At 37.1% G+C, this 21,976-nt stretch overlaps 2 long non-coding RNA genes across 5 annotated transcripts in view; one reads left to right on the forward strand and one right to left on the reverse strand.

The window, feature by feature from the left end:
* The window catches only part of LOC148109044 (uncharacterized), a 63,279-nt gene that overhangs the window by 15,344 nt on the left and 25,959 nt on the right, over positions 1-21,976 (forward strand). The window lies entirely within an intron of this gene.
* LOC123793379 (uncharacterized) lies at positions 629-20,559 on the reverse strand. 4 transcript variants are annotated; one of them, XR_006779932.2, is made up of 7 exons: positions 19,847-20,559; positions 16,195-16,297; positions 7,527-7,777; positions 7,178-7,209; positions 6,778-6,825; positions 1,186-1,264; positions 629-925 (listed from the first exon to the last, which is right to left on the reverse strand). It is a non-coding gene; the product is annotated as an uncharacterized LOC123793379 (long non-coding RNA). The 4 variants fall into 4 exon arrangements; XR_015726449.1 differs by lacking the exon at positions 1,186-1,264 and having other exon boundaries at positions 16,195-16,294; XR_015726448.1 differs by lacking the exon at positions 1,186-1,264.

The raw sequence follows: 21,976 nt of genomic DNA on the forward strand, positions 1-21,976 counted from the left end.
TTCTATGTTTGTGTCCTCCCAAAATTCACATATTGAATCCTAACCTCCAAAGGTGATAGTGTTAGGAGGTGGGGCCCTTGAGGGCTGAGGTTATGAGGATAGAGCCCTCATGAATGGGATTAGTGCCTTATAAAAAAAAGACCCCACAGAGATCCCTAGCCCCCCCCCTTTTTTTTTAAGATTTTATTTATTTATTCAACAGAGATAGAGACAGCCAGCGAGAGAGGGAACACAAGCAGGGGGAGTGGGAGAGGAAGAAGCAGGCTCATAGCGGAGGAGCCTGATGTGGGGCTCGATCCCATAACGCCGGGATCACGCCCTGAGCCGAAGGCAGACGCTTAGAAGGCAGACGCTTAACCGCTGTGCCACCCAGGCGCCCCTCCCTAGCCCCTTCTAACATGTGAGTGCACGGCAAGAAGGCATCAGCGATGAACGAGGCAAATGGCCCTCACCAGAAGGCAGCCATGCTGGAGACTTGATCTTAGACTTACAGCCTCCAGAACTGTGAGAAATAAATGTCTATTGTTTATAAGTCACCCAGTATGTGGTATTTCATTATAGCAGCCCAAATGGACTAAGACAATGCTTGCTTCTATTGTTTTTCCAGGGCACTCATTTATGTCTCAGTTTGTAATATGTGCAGAAACAGAACTCAAGAACCAGGGTCCATAAATATTCAGGTATAGTTCCTTTAATGAAATATTTCCTCCAAAGATAGAAATTGGTGATAGTCGTCTATTTCCCTCAATACCACTTTCTCTGAAGCTTAATATAGTAGGATCTGATTTTATGATTAGAAGATACAGGACAACTGGGAACCTGGGTGGCTCAGTCAGTCAAGCATCCGACTCTTGATCTCAGCTCAGGTCTCAGTCTCATAGTTGTGAGTTCAAGCTCCACGTTGGGCTCCAGCTGGGCATGGAGACTACTTAAAAAAAAGAAAAGAAAAAAGAGAAAAGAGGAAAGAAAAGACAAAGGACCGTTAAAACCAGGTACTACAAGCTAAAAGATGAAACAAATTAAAGTAGGGTACTATCGTTACTTGACACAACTCATGAATTCTTACAGGAGATAGAAAGATGAAAGTCTGCCCAAAATTGCAATATTCCTCTATTAAATATGTGTTTACACCCCAGCATTTATCTTGGAATAATAAGATGTAGGAAAGAGACTAAAAGGTCAAACCTGAAGAGAATGAAGCCACATATGTTAAAAAGAAACAAAATAGATGCAGGTAATACTGTGCTGACAGCCAAACCCTTTGCTGCAAGAAAGAGAAAAATAATTCTGTGTTATATTCAAGAGTAAACCCGGGTAAAGCAAAAAATACAGAGAAATATACATCAGTGTGTTTTATTTCTCATCAAATCCTAAAAAGGTCATCTTATCTGAAGAGAAGGAAACCAAGATGAATAAACTCTTTGATATGCTTACTCCATTTTCCCTGACTCTGTGCGGCAGGGGTGTGGAGGTGGGAGATGGGGCTGGTATATACAGACCGTATAAAAACAAAACCAAGTTTTTCCATTTGGACATCGATCTGGAGTACTATAAATGCTTGTTAAAGCAGAATTTTTAGGGAAAAATCTATGCCTACCAATTAACTATTTTCCTTAACCCACAAAACTAGTCGAGTCTTTTGGTTGAAAGCAACTGAAATCATTGAAATGGATCTGAGTTGAAAATGACTGTTGGCACAGCTGGTTCCAGGTGCTCAAGGATATTTGGACTGTGTCTGTCTATCCCTTGGCTCTACTTTCCTCTGTCCCAGCTTTACACTCAGGAACGTTTTTTATCAAGAAATACCAGTTTGGTCAGCGGCAACTCGAGGCTTATGTACTAGCCTAGCAACCACAGATGAAAGAGAAGACCCAGAGAGATGCCAGAGAGCCAGAGAAGTGTCCTAGGACTGAGTCTCATTCTGTACTGGACAATATGCCTACTTATTCTAAATTAATCACAGGGCTGGGGAGAAGGGGTGCTATATGGTACGTTCTGTGGCCAAACTCAGTCACAAGTCTTCTGGAACTGCAGGAGTAGGAGAGTAGGTATGTTATCCCCACAAAACCCACAGGGAAAGATGGGGAAGGAATAACTCACGGAGGGAAGTTAGGGGTTCTTTTACCAATGTAAGGAGGAATGAATTCACACTTGGCAACCAACATCTTCATATTAACCTGCCTATTTTTTTTTTCTTTCTTAAAAAGGTACACAATAGGTGGGGGGTGAGGGGTTCAGCTATTCGTGCTTAATAGTAATTTGAATTCTAGACCAGGGAGCGTTTCATCCAGTGAAAATAAAAGTAGATTCAAGAAGAGGTTAAGGACTATGGAAATGACAACTGGGTCTCAGAGAAAGGTACCACCGGAGCAGCTGGTCAAGGAATCATACCACTGAGGGTTTGAAGTTGATTTCCTTTGTGTCTTTTCTGGCATACCACCACCCTTGGAGAACGCTTTCTCTGTCTGGGCATTTTCCTGCCTTTTGATCCACTTCTCCAAGGCAGAAGCCAGAATAGTCTCCCACACTCAACTCACAGCTAGGTTGCAGGCATGGAACCTAGGTTCCTTCAATCACACACACCCATGTGTGACATCAAACCAGAAATGAGCTACATGACAAGGCAAGGACTGCAGGAAATCCTTTTTATTTGTTTTTGTCAAGGTGACAGCTTAGATGTCATCTTTCATTGAAAGAGGACTTTAACTACCTTTAACTACCTTCATTTTTACCTAGGTCTATACTTTTTAACTGAGTAAGTTCTTCTTTCCAGCTTATGTTCTAACTCAGTCAAAAGACCTCGTGGGCAAAGCATCCCCTGATGTGAACCCAAACTACCCCAAAATACCCCTCAAGCAATAATGACTGCCTTGTAAGACTCTGTAGAATTGACCCCAAGACAATGATCTACCTGACCTTCACGGCCACCTGCATGCACCCACCAGCATTTGACCCACATTTGCCTTATATAAATTTAGAAGTATTTGAAGACAGTCTTTGCGACATTAGTCCCCTATCTTTCTGGTGCTGGCCTCATGGAAATAATCCCTTTCTTGTTTCACCACCACTGGGTCTCTCTGCCTTTGTATGCTGTCAGCTGCGGGTGGTCTAACCTGATCTGTTGGGACAGCCGGAGCCAGGTGCTCTTGCACCCTTAGCCCCCGGTTACATCATGATCAGAAGACAGATGTTCTGGCATCTCATGTCTACAGTGAGTGGCATGCATTAGCATCTGGTTTCGTTGGAGCGGTTACTGGCATAATCTCACAATGTGATTTAGGCATTGTTTTTCTGAAGTGCCTATCCTCCAAACCTGGCTCTCTCGTGCTCTAAAGATTCTCTGAGCTATCTACTTTTCCTTGAGAAATGTCTCTTTTCTTTTCAAACTAGCAAGGGTGTTTGTATTTTTTTAAACTAAGACCCTGATTAATACAGTGACTGTATTAGTTGGCAAGGGTTGCCATAATAAATTGCCCATAGATCCACAGACTGGGTGGCTTAAACAACAGAAGTTTGTTTTCTCACAGTTCTGGAAGCTGGAATTCTGAGGTCAGGTGTTGGCAGGGACAGTTTCTTCTGTCCTCTGAGACCTCTTAGAGATAGCTGTCCCTCTGCCTTCACAAGGTCTTCCCTCTGTAACCATATGTGTCCAAATTTCCTCTTAAAAGGACACCAGTCATACTGGAATAGCGTCACCCAAATGACCTCATATTAAGTTAATTACCTCTTTAAAGACCTTATCTCCAAATGTAATCACATGCTGAGGTATTGGGTGTTGGACTTCAATATATGAATTGGGGGTGGGATACAACTCAGCTCGTCATAGTGACCATAGTTGGGTCAAATAAGAGTAGAGTACTATAACATTTTAATTTAATTTAATTTAATTTATTTTATTTTTTAAATATTTTATTTATTTATTTGTCAGACAGAGAGAGCATAAGCAGGGGTCAGTGGCAGGGAGAGGGAGAGGGAGAAGCAGTCTCCCTGCTGAGCAAGGAGCCCGCCCCAGTACTGGATCCCAGAACCTGGGATCATGACCTAAGCCGAAAGCAGAAGCTCAACTGACTGAGCCACCCAGGCGTCCCACTATAACGTTTTTATATGAAAGACATATATATATGTACTAAAGTTTGTCAAGAGTATAACAGATGTCAAAGAGAAAACCGAGCACTTGTTGGATGAGTTTACCAGTGCTAACACCAGATCCAGATAATAAAAATAATAAAATTTGGTCAAAATTATTTAGATAGTTGACTTAACTTTCTATCTAATGTTGTATAGTGACTTCAGCCTAAGTTCTGTAGTTATTTTAAAAGGAAGAATAGCACATGGATTAGGAGCACAGACATTGGAGCCAGCCCCTTGGTTTAGACAAAGCACAGCTTGTACCTCAATTTTTTCACCTTTAAGTGGGGGTTACTAACAGAGTAATTATAGAAGTCAAATATGTATTACATGCAAAGCACTTAGAATATATGGCACTCACTAAGCACTCAACAAGTGGGAGCTTTTACCTTTAAAAATCCCTCAAAAGTTGTAAACGTAAAATACATTTTATTTCTTTAATTTCCCATTCAATATATTTCAGTGGACAAGTGCACTATTTTCCTACCACTTCAAAGACCTCAACGTTCTCCTCACATTTTTTATTCTCCCTAAAGTATCCTGTGTAATTGCCATTTTCTCCTCCCGTTGTCTATCCTCATTCATTGCTGTCCTCACATGTATGTACACACACATCTTTAGTAACTTCCTCCTTTCTTAATTTTAAAAACTTCTCAGTTACCTCAGGAAACTCTCTCTTGATCTCTGGTTCCAATGTCAAAGAGTCAAGATCTTAACTACATTTTGGAAATAATCTGTCCGGTAACACTAATTTTATGGGGCCAATTCAAAAACTGAACACTAGATGGCAACATTCCTAAATTGTGCTGTTTTCCTAAGGCTTGGTTTCTGAAGTCTCGAAATGGGAGCGTTTAATTCTTGAATTTCTTAAACATTTTGGCTCTGTTTTAAAACTAGAATAAGCTCTTGGATATCTGCATAAAGGAACTCTAGTGGCTCATTCTTGAAAATTAATTATTCCTATTTATACCTTGTATGATCACTAATTTTTACCTTTAAAAAAATGTTTGAATCTTGCTTTTTTTTCCCTTAAAATAACAGAAATATAAGTTGTGTCTATTTTTTAAATTATGTCACATTCTGTTTGTGGAATTTTAGGTAAATTTAGTTCTTTGACATAGCTAATAGATTTTTATTTAATTTCACAGGCATCCAGAAATGATACTTTACATGATAGACATAACAGAAGGATACAAACATTTTTCTCCCTTTTTTTAAATATGTTTTTCTTATGGAACTTTGAGCTTAGGGACAGGAAAACAATAGCTTTGAATTTCCTAATAGTGAGGATGAGAGAGAGCACAGGTGCATTTTCTTTGAAAAGGGAATTATATAAATCTTCTAATTTTCCTTAGGAAATTAAGACATTAACTGGGATTTCATCTCTTGTAAAATGTAAAATTTATCAAATGAAAATACATTTATTGTTCTTAAGGCAAGAGCCTTTAATACGAAGTTCATTTAGGACTCCAGGAAAAAAACAGACAAAGAATATGAGCAGTAACTAAAGAAGAAATGCAAAAAGCCAACCACCACATGAAGAAAGTTGAAAATCACAAGCAGTAAAAAAAGCAAAAGTAAACTGTTCTTTATCTAAAAACACTGTTTGGTTTCCTCCCTCTTTATACTGAGTATTAGAGAGAATATAGTGACAGCTCGAGTTCAAATCCCAGCTCAGAAATCTGCCTGCTATGTGACCTTGGTGAAATTCTTTGACCTCTTTGCTGCAATTTTCTAATCTGTAAAAGAGGATTAATCAGGAAAATGATGGCTAAATGAGTTAATATAAGTAAAGTTCTTAAAAGAATACTTCAGGGGCGACTGGGTGGCACAGCAGTTAAGCGTCTGCCTTTGGCTCAGGGCGTGATCCCGGCGTTATGGGATCGAGCCCCACATCAGGCTCTTCCGCTATGAGCCTGCTTCTTCCTCTCCCACTCCCCCTACTTGTGTTCCCTCTCTCACTGGCTGTCTCTATCTCTGTTGAATAAATAAATAAAATCTTTTAAAAAAAATAAAAAATAAAAGAATACTTCATTGACATAATACTTTGGGAATACAGGGTTAAATAAAATATATTATTTAAAAAATTTTTTAAAGAGTACCTGGCACGTATGTGTTTATCTAATGTACATAGCTTTATATGTTAACACTGTGTAAATGCTACCTAACATAACAATTCTAACTTAACCGCAGATTGGAGGTTTAGGTATAGAAAATATACTGAGGGACACCTCAATTGGTTAAGCGTCTGCCTTCATCGTGATCCCAGGGTCCTGGGATCGAGCCCCACATCAGGCTCCTTGCTCAGCGGGGAGCCTGCTTCTCCCTCTGCCTCCCATTCACCCTGTTTGTGCTTTCTCTTGCTCTCTCTCTCTCACACACACAAATAAATAAAATCTTTAAAAAAAATACTGAAATAAACAATGAAATTATTTAAATTACAATGGAATTAAACAATGAAATTAAGGATAAGCAGGCAAAACAAGACTAACAGGAATAATTCGATCTGAAAAAGAGGCAAAGGGTTTTCTAGAAATGTAATTGTTAAAATTAGAAAAAAATCAAAAAGCAAATTAAACTGGTTTTAAGACGTAGAAATAAATTCAGATATATCACTAATCATCATAAACATAAATGAACTAAACTCACCAGTTAAATGATGGATTGCTCAATTGTATTAAAAAATCCAGCCAAATACTGTTTAGAAGAGAGAGATGTAAAATATAAGGACATATAAAAGTTGAAAGTAAAAGTAAGTGAAAAGACATACTTGGCAGGTACTAGCCAAAAGAAAGCTTGATGGCATGTTAGCATTGACATAGGTTTTATGACCAAATGGAAATCAAAAAACCCAAAACATTATTAAGGAAAATTGAATTAATCAAGAAGATATAATACATTTAATTTGTATGCAACTGATAAGACAGGCTTAAAAATATAGAGCAATAAGTAATAGAGTTACAGGAAGATACTAACAAATCTACCATGTAATTGAAGATTTCAATAGCCATCCATTCATTTTATTCAGGAAATACATTTGAGTGCTTACCTGCCAGGAAGTCCTACTCATTGGTAACATGGCTATGAATAAAACAAAACAAAACAAAAATCCTCAGGCTTTTGTAGCTTATTTTATAATGAAAGGAGAGAGCAAAATAAAAAAATACAATAAAAACTTATAAAAATATACCCCAAATTTCATGAATTCTGAGATTATAAAATGGAAGATTTGCTCCCATCTACCGTCCAACCCCACAGGTAGAACAAAGAGAGGAAGGAGGATAAAGTTCTTATCTTCTGACACTGGGAAATGGTAGAGGGGACAGGTAGAGTGGGGGGAGCCAAGCAGAAAAGTAACATGAAACCCAGAGGGGAGGTGGAATTTGAATCCTACTTACTCAGTAATCTCCCAACTCATTATTCCCAAAGTGGACCCAAAAAACTGGCATGTTGGAGCCAGGAATTTCCTGGAATCATTGATGTTTTCCTGAAGCGCTGTCAGCTACAGACCCAGAGTGGCTTCCATCAAGCGGGAGCGGATAATCACCACCAGATGGTGCCAAACTGCAGTGGGGACCGGGGTGGATGTGGCTAGTGACGCAAAAGCCCAGGGCTGTGCGGGTTCTCCTACTCATTTATTAATCTTACACTGAAAGACAGGAAAAAATAAAGACAAAAGTTTGGAAAAGAAGACAAAGGACTTCATTATTTCACAAATGATATGATAGTCTCCATAAAAATCCAAAAGAACTTACTAGCAATAACACGAGTTTACCAGGAGATCAATATGCAAAACCCAGTTGCATTTGTATAAAATCTGATAAGTACTCAGCAAACATTTCTATAACAACAAGCACATAGAAAACATAATTTAAAAAGATATTCCATTTAAATAGCTCAAATATCGGGCGCCTGGGTGGCACAGCGGTTGGGCGTCTGCCTTCTAAGCGTCTGCCTTCGGCTCAGGGCGTGATCCCGGCGTTATGGGATCGAGCCCCACATCAGGCTCCTCCGCTATGAGCCTGCTTCTTCCTCTCCCACTACCCCTGCTTGTGTTCCCTCTCTCGCTGGCTGTCCCTATCTCTGTCAAATAAATAAATAAAATCTTAAAAAAAAAAAATCTTAAATAGCTCAAATATAAAATGTTTAAAATTAAATCTAATAAAAGATGTATACGACCTGTACAGGAAAAAAAAACTATGAAATATTATAAAAGGACAGTTGGAAGACCTAAGTAAATGGAGGAATATGCTATGTTTGTGGAAAGGAAAATTCAACTTTTTTTTAAAAAGTGAAGTCTCATGAATGTGCAGAAATCTGTTGCATTTCTATAAACCAATGACAAAGCAGCAGAAAAAGAAAGCAAAGAATCGATCCCATTTGCCATTGCAACAAAAACAGTAAGATACCTAGGAGTACACCTGACCGAGAGGTAAAAGATTTGTACTCTGAAAACTATAGAAGACTTATGAAAGAAATTGAAGAGGATACAAAGAAATGGGCAAAAAATTCCATGTTCGTGGATTGGAAGAACAAATATTTTTAAAATGTCTGTACTACCCAGAGCAATCTACACATTTAATTCAATCCCTATCAAAATGCCAACAGCATTTTTCACAGAGCTGGAACAGACAATCCTAAATTTTTTATGGAATCACAAAAGACCCTGATAGACAAAGCAATCCTGAAAAAGAAAAGTAAAGTGGGAGGCATCACGATTCTGGACTTCAAGATATATGACAAAGCTGTAGTCATCAAGATAGTATGGTACTGCCACAAACACACACACATAGATCAATGAAACAGAGTAGAAAACTCAGAAATAGACCCACAACTATATGGTCAACTAATCTTCGACAAAGCAAGAAAGAACATTCAATGGAAAAAAGACAATTTCTTCAACAAATGATGTGGGGAAAATTGGACAGTAACACACAGAAAAATGAAACTGGACCACTTTCTTATACACAAAAATAAATTCAAAATGGATGAAAGACCTAAAGGTAAGACAGGAATCTGTCGAAATCCTAGAGGTGAACACAAGCAGAAACCTCCTTGAGCTCAGCCGCAGCAACTTCTTGCTAGACACGTCCCCAAAGGCAAGGGAAACAAAAGCAAAAATGAACTATTGGTACTTCATTAGGATAAAAAGCTTCTGCACAGCAAAGGAAACAATCAACAAAACTAAAAGGCAGCCTATGGAATGGGAGAAGATATTTGCAAATGACCTATCTGATAAAGGGTTAGTATCTAAAATCTATAAAGAACTTATCAAACTCAACACCCAAAAAACAAATAATCCAGTTAAGAAATGGGCAGAAGACATGAATAGCCACTTTTTCAAAGAAGACATACAAATGGCCAACAGACACATGAAAAAATGCTTAACATCACTTGGCATCAAGGAAATACAAATCAAAACCATGAGATACCACCTCACACCTGTCAGGATGGCTAAAATTAAAAACGCAATAAACAACAGGTGTTGGTGAGAATGCAGGGAAGGGGGAACCCTCTTACACTGTTGGTGGGAATACAAACTGGTGCAGCCACTCTGGAGAGCAGTATGGAGGTTCCTCAAGAAGTTAAAAATAGAGCTACCCTATGACCCAACAGTTGCACTACTAGGTATTTACCCAAAGGATACAAAAATACAGATTCCAAGGCATACATGCACCCTGATGTCTATAGCAGCATTATCAACAACAGACAAACTATGGAGAAGAGCGGAGATGTCCATTGACTGATGAATGGATAAGGAAGAGGTGGTATGTATGTATAATGGAATATTACTCAGCCATCAAAAATGAAATCTTGCCATTTGCAACAATGTGGATGGAACTAGAATGTATTATGCTAAGTGAAATAAGTCAGTCAGAGAAAGACAAGTGCCATATGATCTCACTCATGTGGAATTTAAGGAAGAAAACAGATAACATATGGGAAGGGGGAAAAAAAAGGAGAGAGGAAAACAAACCATAAGAGACTCGTAATGATAGAGAATAAACCAAGGGTTGATGAAAGGAGATGGGTTGGGGATGGGCTAGATGGGTATTACAGAGGGCATTTGTGATGGGCACAGGGTATTGTATGTAAGTGATGAATCACTGAATTCTACTCCGGAAATCAATATTGCACTGTATGTTCACTAACTAAAATTTAAATTAAAAAAAATTATGTGCTAGGGTCAGGGCCAAATACATTATTACATTAGCTCCTGTGGTCTTCAACACACCCCTCTGTGATAGGTGTTACCCCATTGTGCAGATGAGGAACCCAAGATGAAGTAACTTGCCCTGAGCTGCACATCGCTGAGCTGTGGAGGTGGAATTGGAAAGCTCCAGGGCCCTGTGCCTCCCACTCTGCCCAGCACAGACCCGGGATAGATCCTGATTCAGCTACTTCCTGCTTTTCCAGCCACGAGTAGTCTATGGGTCACTTAAATCTGAGGAGCCACGGTTTCTTCACATGGACATAATATGGAGGTCCACAAAATTTAACAAGAATTACCATTGAGGCATTGCTTAGAACAGCAGCAATAAACAAAATAACAAAACAAAAACCCCACCTAAAATGTCCACTAGAAGGTGATTTATTGAGGGGAATGTGGTGTATTCTATATGGTGGAATATATTAAATGAAGCCAATTAAATAAATAAATGTATTCAATTTCATAATTAAATAGATTAAATTAAATTAAATGTATTAAATAAGTGTTGACAGTGGAAGATGCTCACAACAAAACCTAAGTTACAAAAATGTACTTTCTGGGTGAGTTTTGGGTTATAATATTAATATTTATGTAAATATAAATAATACAATAAGAGTGAATTCTCCCCAAATTGAATTGCAGAGCTAATATTCCAAATATCACAGAGATTTTTGTGAAAGATGACAACTGACACTGATATTTTATATGGCAAAGGGAAATATCCAAGGCACTCCTTAATAAAAAGAGGGAACTTGGCCAATCAGACACTGAAACTAATGGCGAAGTCATGATAATTGATAGTGTTGCTTTGGCAAAGGGAAGACCAAATGTCCAATTGAACAAGAGAGCCCAGAAAGATCCAAGAACACATGGAAAGTTGATATATGACAGACGTGGCCATGCTGATCAGCAATGAAAGCTTAAGCTTAGATTAAATAAACAGATGAGTTTCTACTGATAGTAAATAAATAGAGAAGAAGGAAAAGATTTCCTTTATAGTAGAATCTCATGCAGAAGGAATGATGGAGGGAGAAGATCCCCGTTTGGCAAGCATTGTAGTAATAATTGACTCAGACAAAATGTCCATGGATGCCAAAACTGTTGGGTTGTAATTTGATGAAGAACAGGATAGTTACACAGTCTCAAGGATCTCTCCACAAATTACTTATTACTTACAAAGAGGAAAATAGTGCTTTTAAAGTGGATAAACCTGGAAGACATCACCTTAACTAACTGATCAAGTTGCTATCGCCAAAAAAATGAAGAAAAATGACATATGGGCTTCCTGAGTGTTGCAGTGAAAAGGACACGACCTCACTTACATAGTAATCCTGCCAAAAATTCACAACCTGAGTCTAATTATGAAGAAACATTCTACGAACAAAACACACAGTGAGGGACAGTCACAAAATAATTGGCCTGAACTGTTAAAAAATGTGAAGGTCAAAAAACACCACGACTGAGAAGCTGTCGCAGATCAAGTGAGACTGGAGACAACGTAAGATGTGACCCTGGACTGGATCCTGTGCTGGGGGTATGGGCGGTGGGAGAGGTGGAGCAGGGTGGCTACAAAGCATATTTTATCAGGGTAATCCGTGAAATTTGAAAGTAGACTGTAGATTATAGAGTAATGGAAGCAGTGTTAAATTTTCTGATTTTGATAACTGAATGTTTTTAATCCTTGTTTTTAGAAAACATACAATTTAGAGGCAAAGGAGCATGGTTTCTGCAATTTATTCTCAATGCTTCAGAGATAACAATATGCATAAGAGAAAGAGAACGAGAAAACAAATATGGCAAAATGATCATTGTTGAATCTGTTGAAGGGTACACAGGAATTTTTTGTAAGATTTTTAAAACTTTTCTGTGCTTTAAATTGTTTTGAAATAAAAAGCTAAAATGCAGCAAAGGAATGGTAAATACAAAGCCTCTGGGAGGGGGAGGAGGCCAGAGGCTGGGGGAGGGAGGAACCCAGGTAGATATAACAGGACTATGTTCCAGTTCCTAAATTAAACGATGGGATCGTGGACATTCATTTTATTATTTAGCTTTAATAATGATGTACATATTTTTGTCCAGATCAAATACTATCTTTTAAAAGATAATAAAAGGGAAAACAAAGAAAAAACATAATAAGGCATGAATCAGAGGTATCTCGTGAGCTCTGTGTACGTATGCCCCGCATGCCTGTGAGTATGCTGCTTTCCCTCCCTGAAGTTCACTTTCCTCACCTACAAAAAGGGAATTAAAGACCCACTGTGCAGGTTGGTTGAAAGGGCTTGGCAATCAGTGCTCATTAGGTGGCAGCTGCTTTTTTATTTTCTCTGATAGGGCAGAGATAAGGGGAGTACACCTACAACCACAGGCTTGGTTAAAATGATAGAGGTTTCCCATCATCTATATGGCCAGTTGGAAAGGAGGGTATCTAGAGAATAAACTTGAGCTCATGTTGGAAATCCCCCAAATAATTACAGAGCCAATGAGCTTCGTATATCCTTTTCCAAACTGTGCTCCATTATTTGGAAGACTTGGAAAAAAACGAATATTTATGTTGGATGGTCTAGAAAAAGGTCAGTGAAGCAGAAAATCTGCTGAGATGAGGCAGGTTTAACTGTTCAGGGCATCCTACCTAAGCAGTAAGCTTTCTTTTATCTAAAATTCTGAGAAAGGAGACTGTTTACAGGAGACAGAAGATATAAAGTGAGCTGATAATTTCGTAGATTAATTAGAGGCTGTGTATGAAAGCACACCTAGCAGAAAAATGCTTTTCCCAATACAGAATATGTGAATCCATTTCTGCCTTTTTCTGCAGCACATAAAAAATAATTCTTACATGATATATGTACACCCTGTTTGGACAAATTCCCTTATGGCTTAGCTACTTTTTATATACCAAAAGCCTTGAACAAATTGCAAAGAACAACAAAAAAGCAAGCAAATATGTATTGAGCAACCACTTCATTTAAGGGTAGCTCTGCTATATAAGAGAGGAGCTGTTTTAAGCTCATAGTTGATTTAAATTTTAATTTTTCAATATTAATGGCTTTATAGAAATGAGTGTATGTATATACACACAGCTAACTTAAGCTCATCACATGTAACTAAATTCATAAAGTGTGAACAGTAGAGCAAATTTGATAATGTTTATACATTACTAACAGTTAATTCAGTGAAGAAATCAATAATATCAATTGTTGGCCATCTCAAACCCCAACTGTTTTTCCGTTTGGATAGCACACAGAGATAATCTGCCACCCTAAGTCACTAGAAATACTGCTGAAGAGCGACTATTCCAGCCGCTGGTACCTAGGAGATGCTTTTGGTTACTTGCTTTGGTGTTTAATTTCTTAAATGTTAATTATCTAAATTATATATCAACTATTACCACCTTATTTTTATGTTGATATAATACATGTTCATTAACACAGGTTTGTTCATGATTTCTCCTCACCTTGCTTCATATACTATAAATACGCAGATAATTCCAGAGATGAAGGCAGGCATACATAATATTAAAGTTGGAGATTTTAAGAGAAATTCATTATAAAATTCTTGGAGTTATATGTACAAGAATTGGTAACCCAACCATTGTCTTGTTTTTACTTTGACAGTTTTACATCAGCCGCTGTATTCTCCAGAAATATAATTAAGGAGAGAAGTTATAATAACTAATGTAAATGTACTGAGAAATGCAATTTTAGAGGAATTGGAGAATATGAGGAGGGATGATACTTGCAGAGACTTAAGAATGTTGTATTTGAATCAACGTGATAAACTGATCACAGGGAGGCACTGGAAAAAGGAAAAGATTTTCAAGAGAATGATAAAAAGTCATGTATGAACAACTAAAAATCACATTTTCAAAGGCAGCTCAAAGAATGATCATGTTATTCTTATTTTAAATCTCATGATCAAAAAAGAGATGACTCAATTCCTTACTTATATTTCTGCCAAAATTATCTTTGAAAAACAAATTTCATAATGAAAGATAAAGAAAATAACACGCTATCACAGGATTTTAAATAGAAATGGAGATTTTGGATTCAATATGGTGAATAGAATGCACCACTTCCATTCTCTCCTGAAAGCCTATTAAAATGACAATAATCATATTTAAAATATATAGGTCTAAAAGATAAAAAAAAAAAAAAAACCAGGAGAGAAGACAAAAGGGTAGGAAAGTATCAACTTGCTTTGGAGGGTGGAAAGCTGTTGACTTAGGAGAGCAGGAGAAGCTAAACCTGAGTGTCTTCAGCAAAAGGAAAGAGAACCAACCTGCCAAAGCTGGAGAATGGGGTTTTGCAGAAAGGGGATGTGAAGTGCAGATCTGGGATTAAGAGAATCATTTGAAAGTCTGCCTAAGAGACATTTAGATCTCAAAGAGCCTGGTGACTTTCCCTCCCAAATTCTCAGACTTAAGATTGATTCCCATAGAGCATGAATCAAAAAGATTCTGAGCTTAAGGACAGTAGGTACAGAAAGCTCCAGGGGAGTTGAGGGGCTAAAAATAGGTAGATTAACTAGAAGTCCATGTATTTATCAGAGAAACACATCCTCACCCATCACCAGCCCTCTTTCCCTTTCCAGGTTCCCAAACACCTGCAGCCAGGCACAAGACCTGAGTCTTTTTCTGTGCGGAAATTGAGTGGCCACTGAGAAAACCCTGCAGACTCAAAGCCATTCTTAGGCACTCAGAGTCTCAAACAAATAGGGAGAAAACCTTTAAAGAAGAAAACATGATTCTCAGAGGATCCAACAGAGAAGAGGGTGAGGGGATTTCCTAGTATAACAGCAAAAGGAAGTGAAGAATGACAAATCATAAAATGGGGCTAGAAAACAGTCAAGATTGGAGCAGGAGAGCAAAAGTTTCTGGAAATAAATTAAACATGGAATTCAGATTATCTGACAAGTATTGGGTTATATGAAAACTTATTTAGATGACTACCAAATGAATAATTGACACAGTTATTAACTCCAGGGGAAAAAGAAAGAGTGTAATCCATGGTACACTACTAGATTCAGCAGTGAAAAATATGTAGACAGTCAAAATAATGTAAATATGGGATAAAACTCAGACAAATCTGGGGTTTAATTATATTGGGACGTTGGAAGGAAGGGAAGCAGGGTGGTTGTATAAGAGCTAATTTTTATTTACCAATGTAAAAAGATCAGTCAATCAAGATATAAAATGGCTATATCAAGATACAGCATCATAAATATAGAATTCTTATGTAGAAAGATAAATACTGAAAGTCGTAGGGTAAGGATCAGAAATTGATAGGTGAGACTGGGCACAGGGAGAGGTGGGTCATTTTTTGAAAATTGTAACTGTCAAAAAACTATTACACTCCATTGTTTTAATTATATTAGTGAAAAGTAGCAATACGTGGGCTTACATTCTGTTTCTCAACAATTTTTAACCCATGATTGCATTTGATAAACAAACAAAAAACAACCACCAAATCCATGTATTCTTTCAATGTTATTTGGAGATTAGAATAAAACAAACTTTGTGACTGTAAACAATTTAGTGCAATGAGACAAAATGCTGTTTTGCTTTCAATCAAAACATGTCCCTCTTGCCCCTACTCCAGGACTAAATAAGAACGTGCCTCTTCATCCTTGCAAAGATAACAACTGTTCACTTTTTTTTGTTTCCTGACTGAGGATCTTAGTGTCTCCTTATTTCAGTCAATCCAGTTTAATGCATTCAATACAACCCTCTTTTCTGTCTGGCTTTCAATGCCTTTTCTTCTCCTTCCCTGCCCTCTACCTATCTAACCTTATTTTCCATTACATCACAACAGGCAACTCCTGTCAAGTGGGATAGCACTCTCAGAACCAGGCATACATACCCTGGGCCATGCCTGCTTTCATCTTTTAGGTTAAGCTCTTGCCTGAATTCTTGGGCCCATCTCCTCTGGACCTGGCCAAGGTCTTCCTGTCCTTCAAAACCTGCTTCAAGAGGAGCAAAGACATTTCTTATCATAATTCTATTATTTTATCATCTTTGAAACTTTGGCTTTTATCATTAAAACTTATAGAAGAAAAAAAGTGATAGAAAAACACCTTTTATGACCACTTGGGCAAAAAGAAAATTTAAACAAATGAACATTTGTCCAAATTCAAGAGACTGTGCTCAATTTATTGGGTTGGCACCTACCAGTAATTTTCAAAATATGATGTAACGGATTTTTTTCAGCATTATACCATTTTTTTAAAGCACCCAGTCTCAACAACATGAGCATATATAATTTGTCATTGTCTGTTGGAAGGGATAAATAGCAGATTAAGGCTAGCTTGAGAAAAGCCAATAAATCTGGTAAAAAAAATTATATTGATCTTTTCTGTTAATTATTTAAAGTTTCTCATTTTATTGCATTTATTGTACAAACAACATAATAATACCAAAGAACAAAAAAGGAAAAAATTATCTCTACTTCCACCGCTCAAATAAACTGTTTTCACTTGTTCATGTATTCTTCCATTTCTCAACCCTATGCATATGTAATTGTATATACAAAGCACTCTACTTTTTACCCGTGGTACTGTAAACATTTTCATGTTGTAAATCCTCTTTGCACTTCACATTTTAGTATTTATACAATAAACCATCTATGAATATCCATATAAGAATTCATCTATTGCAGTACCATAATTATTTGTGTCTCTGTCATTAGTCATTTATAATTCTTTCCAATTTTTTTCAGTAGGCTGTGAGCAAATAGGCAATTGTATGCACTGACAGTACTTATCAAATTTAAAATGTGCATATTCTCTAACCTAATAAATCTACCTTGTGGAATCACTCCTTGAGAGATAATTTAAAAAGTGTGCAAACATCAATATGCTATTTGCTGCTTTATCTGATGGTAAAAACTGGAGATGGTCTAAATGATCCACCATAGTGTAATAGCTAAATAAACTTTGGTATACCTGTATTGGTACACACCATATTATATGGGGTATATATACCATATTATATGGTGATTAAAAATAATGAGTTAGATCTGTTTGGGTTGACTTGGGTTGATAAACTGATAAACGGTGGGGTGAGGGTGGGAAAGGAGGTTTAGATAAATAGTTGGAACTCATTGTTGTAGGAAAAGTGCTATGTGGGTGTATTTATAATAAATATATGCATAGATGCTTGCACATACATAAGAAATAAATACAGACTGTGTAACAAACTACACTATGGAACAAACTATTGCTTTTTTTCTTTATATACTTCAGTATTATTTGAATTACCACAAGCATGTATTACTTTTGTTATTTTTGAAAAATAAAATATAAATCATCTAAATAATACTCATTAGGGAATGATCACTTTATTTTCATAGATGGTCCACTCCGGCAGCTCTTTTTAATTGCTCTAGAAGGAACAGGAGACTTGGCAAAGCTGGTCAGTCCTCTCTACCTAAAAATGAGGAAAGCCCAATCTTCTCTGAACTCATTTTGGATCACCAGTATGTTCATTAGGTAATGAAAATCTGTATTTTGATGAGTTATCACTCTAAGTATCAGAGGGGCTTAATTAGATCAATCAGAAAATGCTTTCAACTTTGGGACCTCTCACTCTTGCCCTCCTTAGAAACTACAGTTTTTACAAATAGGCAAAAGTTTCTGTGAATCCTCAAAATCATCTAGAGTTGTCAATTTCAGATTTTGTTTCTTTACTCTTTCATCTTATGGAAACTGGAGTGCAAGTGTACACAATCAGACTTCTGACTGTGAATATTTTTAGTTTAAATTTTTAGTTTAGAACAATATGTAATGGGTTAAATAAAGGTATACTGCAGCGTTTCCCAACATTTGTACTGTTGACATTTTGAGCCAAGTAATTCTTTGTTGTTGGGGATGTCCTTAAACTGTACCTGCTAGATGCCAGTAGTGGGCTTCCCTGACAGTTGTCAAAAAATATCTTTAGACATTTCCAAACATTCCAAGTGGGGAACTGATATAATACAATAGTATTCAGCTACCAGAAAGAATGGATTTATTCTAAATATATTGATAGAAATTACTGCCAAGATAAAGTATTAAGTGAGAGATGAACAATCCAAAACAGTGTGTTGAGTATGCAGACAATATACTGATGCAGAAATTATATAGTATGGAGTCAACTACCTGGAGTAGAATCCCAGCTCTTCCAAACTAGCTGTGTGACCTTAGACAAGTTACTTAACCTCTCTGTTCTTCCATTTCTTTATTTTTAAAAAGTACTATTATACTGTTAAGTATATATTGTACCCCTAGTATGAGGATTAAAGAAGTCAATTTCTGTAAAATACTTAGAACAGTGTCTGGCATAAATGTTGTCATTTGTGATCATTATCACCATCATTTATGAAAATATAATATTGATAGACTATCTCTGAAAAGATTTATAAGAAAACTGGTGGGAGCAGTTTCCTCTGGGCAAAGAGGTCAGGAAAAACATAATTTACAATGAATGCTCTTTGGGGATTTAAAATTTTTTCTACTATTATTTATTCAAACATTTTTAAAAGATAATTTAGTTTAAAAAGGTTTTATGAACATATGTTGAACTCCTACCTTATATTTTTTAAAAAGATAGATTGACACTTCTGAGAAGCTAGCTGTTTTATCTCTGGTGTTAAAATAACCAAAATCTGCTCATTAGTGATAACAAGGTAACATCAAAATTGTCTCTATATCCCTCCCACCCAAGGATAGGAGAAAAAAAAAATAGAGAAGTTTTATTCATTTCCAGTTTAAAATAATAACAATTTCATCTGACCTTATTAAATACTAATTTTATAGTGAATCCTATGTTTCCAAAAATAGGAAGCAAAGTGGCAGATGGGTCAAAATATTGTGTAGCTTTATAATGTGATTTTTTTTACTTACATTTGAATATAAGTATGTCTCACCAGCACAAATGTCTATACTAAAAATCACTTTCACAGTGGAGAGGCACTAGAATTGAATTTAATAAGTAAAGGCAACAATTTATTAGAACATGTAGTTCTTTTTTTAAATTAATTTATTTGAGAGAGAGAGGGAGAGCGGGGGTTTGGCAGAGGAAGAGGGAGAAAATCTCAAGCAGACTCCGAGATGAGTGCAAAGCCCGACACGGGGCTTGATCTCACAACTCCAAGATCATAACCCCAAGATCATGACCGGAGCTGAAATTAAGAGTCAGATGCTCAACTGACTGAGCCACCCAAGTGTCCCCAAAACATGTAGTTCTAATTGTGACAGGAACACATTTATTTGAAAATGTTTACAACTATATGCCCATTGCAGTGAAATATGAAAAAGAATCCACTATTAAAAGATAATAAGGAGAAAATCTAGATTCTAGTCGAGCACATCAAGAGCTTAGAAGTTGCCACTCAGTCCTAACGACAAGTAAGAAGCTGAACAAACAGAAAAATCAACAACTCCTCTTAGATTCTGCACGGAAATGAAGTCACAGGGCAAGCCACTCCCCCCAAAATTGGAGAGGCAGATAGGCAGATATAGAGAATTACAACTTACCAGAGCAGAAACCTCCATGGGAACCAGTACTGGGATGACACAATTGTCTGTGTAAAAATATGAAATAATCAACAACAACAACACCTCCTGGAACTATTAAGTGATTATAGCAAGATTGCAGGATATAAGGTTTATAAACGAAAGTTACCCGCTCTCCTATATACCAGCAATGAATAAGTGGGATTTTGAATCTAAAACACATTACCATTTACATTAGCACCCCCCAAAATGAAATAAATCTAACAGAATATGTACGAGATCTATTTGAAGAAAACTACAAAACTCTGACGAAAGATATCAAAGAAGAACTAAATCAATGGAGAAATGATCCGTGTTCATGGATTAAGACGACTCACTATTGTCAAGTTGTCGGTTCTTCCCAATTTGAACTATAGAATCAATGCAATCGCAATCAAAAGCCCCGCAAGTTATTTTGTAGATATTGACAAACTAATTCTAAAGTTTACATGGAGAGGCAAAAGACCCAGAAGAGCCAACTCAATTTTGAAAGAGAAGAACAGAGTCAGAAGACTGACATTACTTGACTTGAACACTTCCTAGAGAGCTATGTTAATCAAAACAGTGTGGTATTGGTGAAAGAATAGACAAACAGTTCAGTGGAACAGAACAGAGCCTAGAAATAGACCTACATAAATGAAGTCAATGGATCTTTGACAATGGAGCAAAGGTAATCTTTTCAGCAAATGGTTCAACTGGTCATCCACATTAAAAAAAAAAAAAAAAAAAAAGGAAGAAGAATCTAGATACAGACCTTATACCCTTCACAAAAACTAACCAAAAATAGGTCACAGACCTAAATGTAAAATGCAAAACTGTAAAACTCCTAGGAGATAATACAGGAGGAAACCTAATTGACTTTGGGTATGGAGAGGACTTTTTTTTTTTTTTAAGACTTACTGATTTATTTGAGAGAGAGAGCATGAGGAGGAGAATCAGAGAGAGTGAAGCAGACTCCCTGCTGATCACAGAGCCCCATGCAGGGCTCCACGTGGGGCTCAACGCGGGGCTTGGCATGGGGCTTGACGTGAAGCTCAACCCACAACCCCGAGATCATGACCTGAGCTGAAATCGAGAGTCGGCTGCTTAACCGACTGAGCCTCCCAGGTGCCCCTGGAGATGACTTTTTAGATACAACACCAAAACCACAGCTATGAAAGAAATAATCGATAAACTGACTTCACTAAAATCTTGTGCTCTGTGCAAGGCAATGTCAAGGAAATGAGAAGACAAGCCACATATTGGAAGAAAATATTTGTAAAACATATATCTGATAAAAGACTGTTATCCAAAATATACAAAGAGCTCTTTTTTTCCCCTCTAGAAGTATTTGGCACATTTCTATATGAAAAAAATTAGGAACCATTTGATACATCCAAAACACACAAACGCTGTAACTGAAGCATCTATCTTTAGCATCTGAAATATGAGCTATTGGATAAGGCTGTAATTGTAGATAGCACATCAGTTCCCAAACTGAAAGATTCCCTTATTTATCTCAAAATTGCCATGGGAAATGCTAGTTGTGCAATATTAACCATCTCTCCTAAGGGAACACTCTACCAATGCTTAGACATGACATTTATCTTCACTGAACACATATCCTTGCCAAACCTGTTTGAAAAGCAATTCATTTGGAAGGTTTAGTTGATCAGTCTAGTTTGCAGCCACGTCAACTTCCAGTCCTGCAGTCAAAATTTGGAGCATGTCTTCAAGCCAAGGATCCCATATATAAAAAGATAACTATGAACTAAACCCTAGTAAGACGATCCATAGTAACCACATAATCAAGATGAAAGGTGCACTGCTAAGCTAGATTAAAATTATATCTATATAAAAGGCACAGAAAAACAATTTTTTTATTTTATGGTCAAAATAAATCAGCTAAACTCTTTAATTTTCTCCCTTCTCTTCTTTTTTCTTTTTTTAAAGGTATGGGTCTCACCTTTATTTTTTTTAAAGGTTTATTTAAGTATTTATTTGAAAGAGAGAGAGAGCATGAGCTGGGGGAGGGGCAGAGGGGGGAGGAGAAGCAAGACTCCCCACTGAGCAGACAGCCTGATGCAGCTCATCCCAGGACCCTGGGATCATGACCTGAGCCAAAGGCAGGCG

Source organism: Ursus americanus, chromosome 13 (genome assembly GCF_024610735.1).
Source record: "Ursus americanus isolate L20-20 chromosome 13, mUrsAme1.1.p, whole genome shotgun sequence".
NCBI classification, from domain to species: Eukaryota; Metazoa; Chordata; class Mammalia; order Carnivora; family Ursidae; genus Ursus; species Ursus americanus.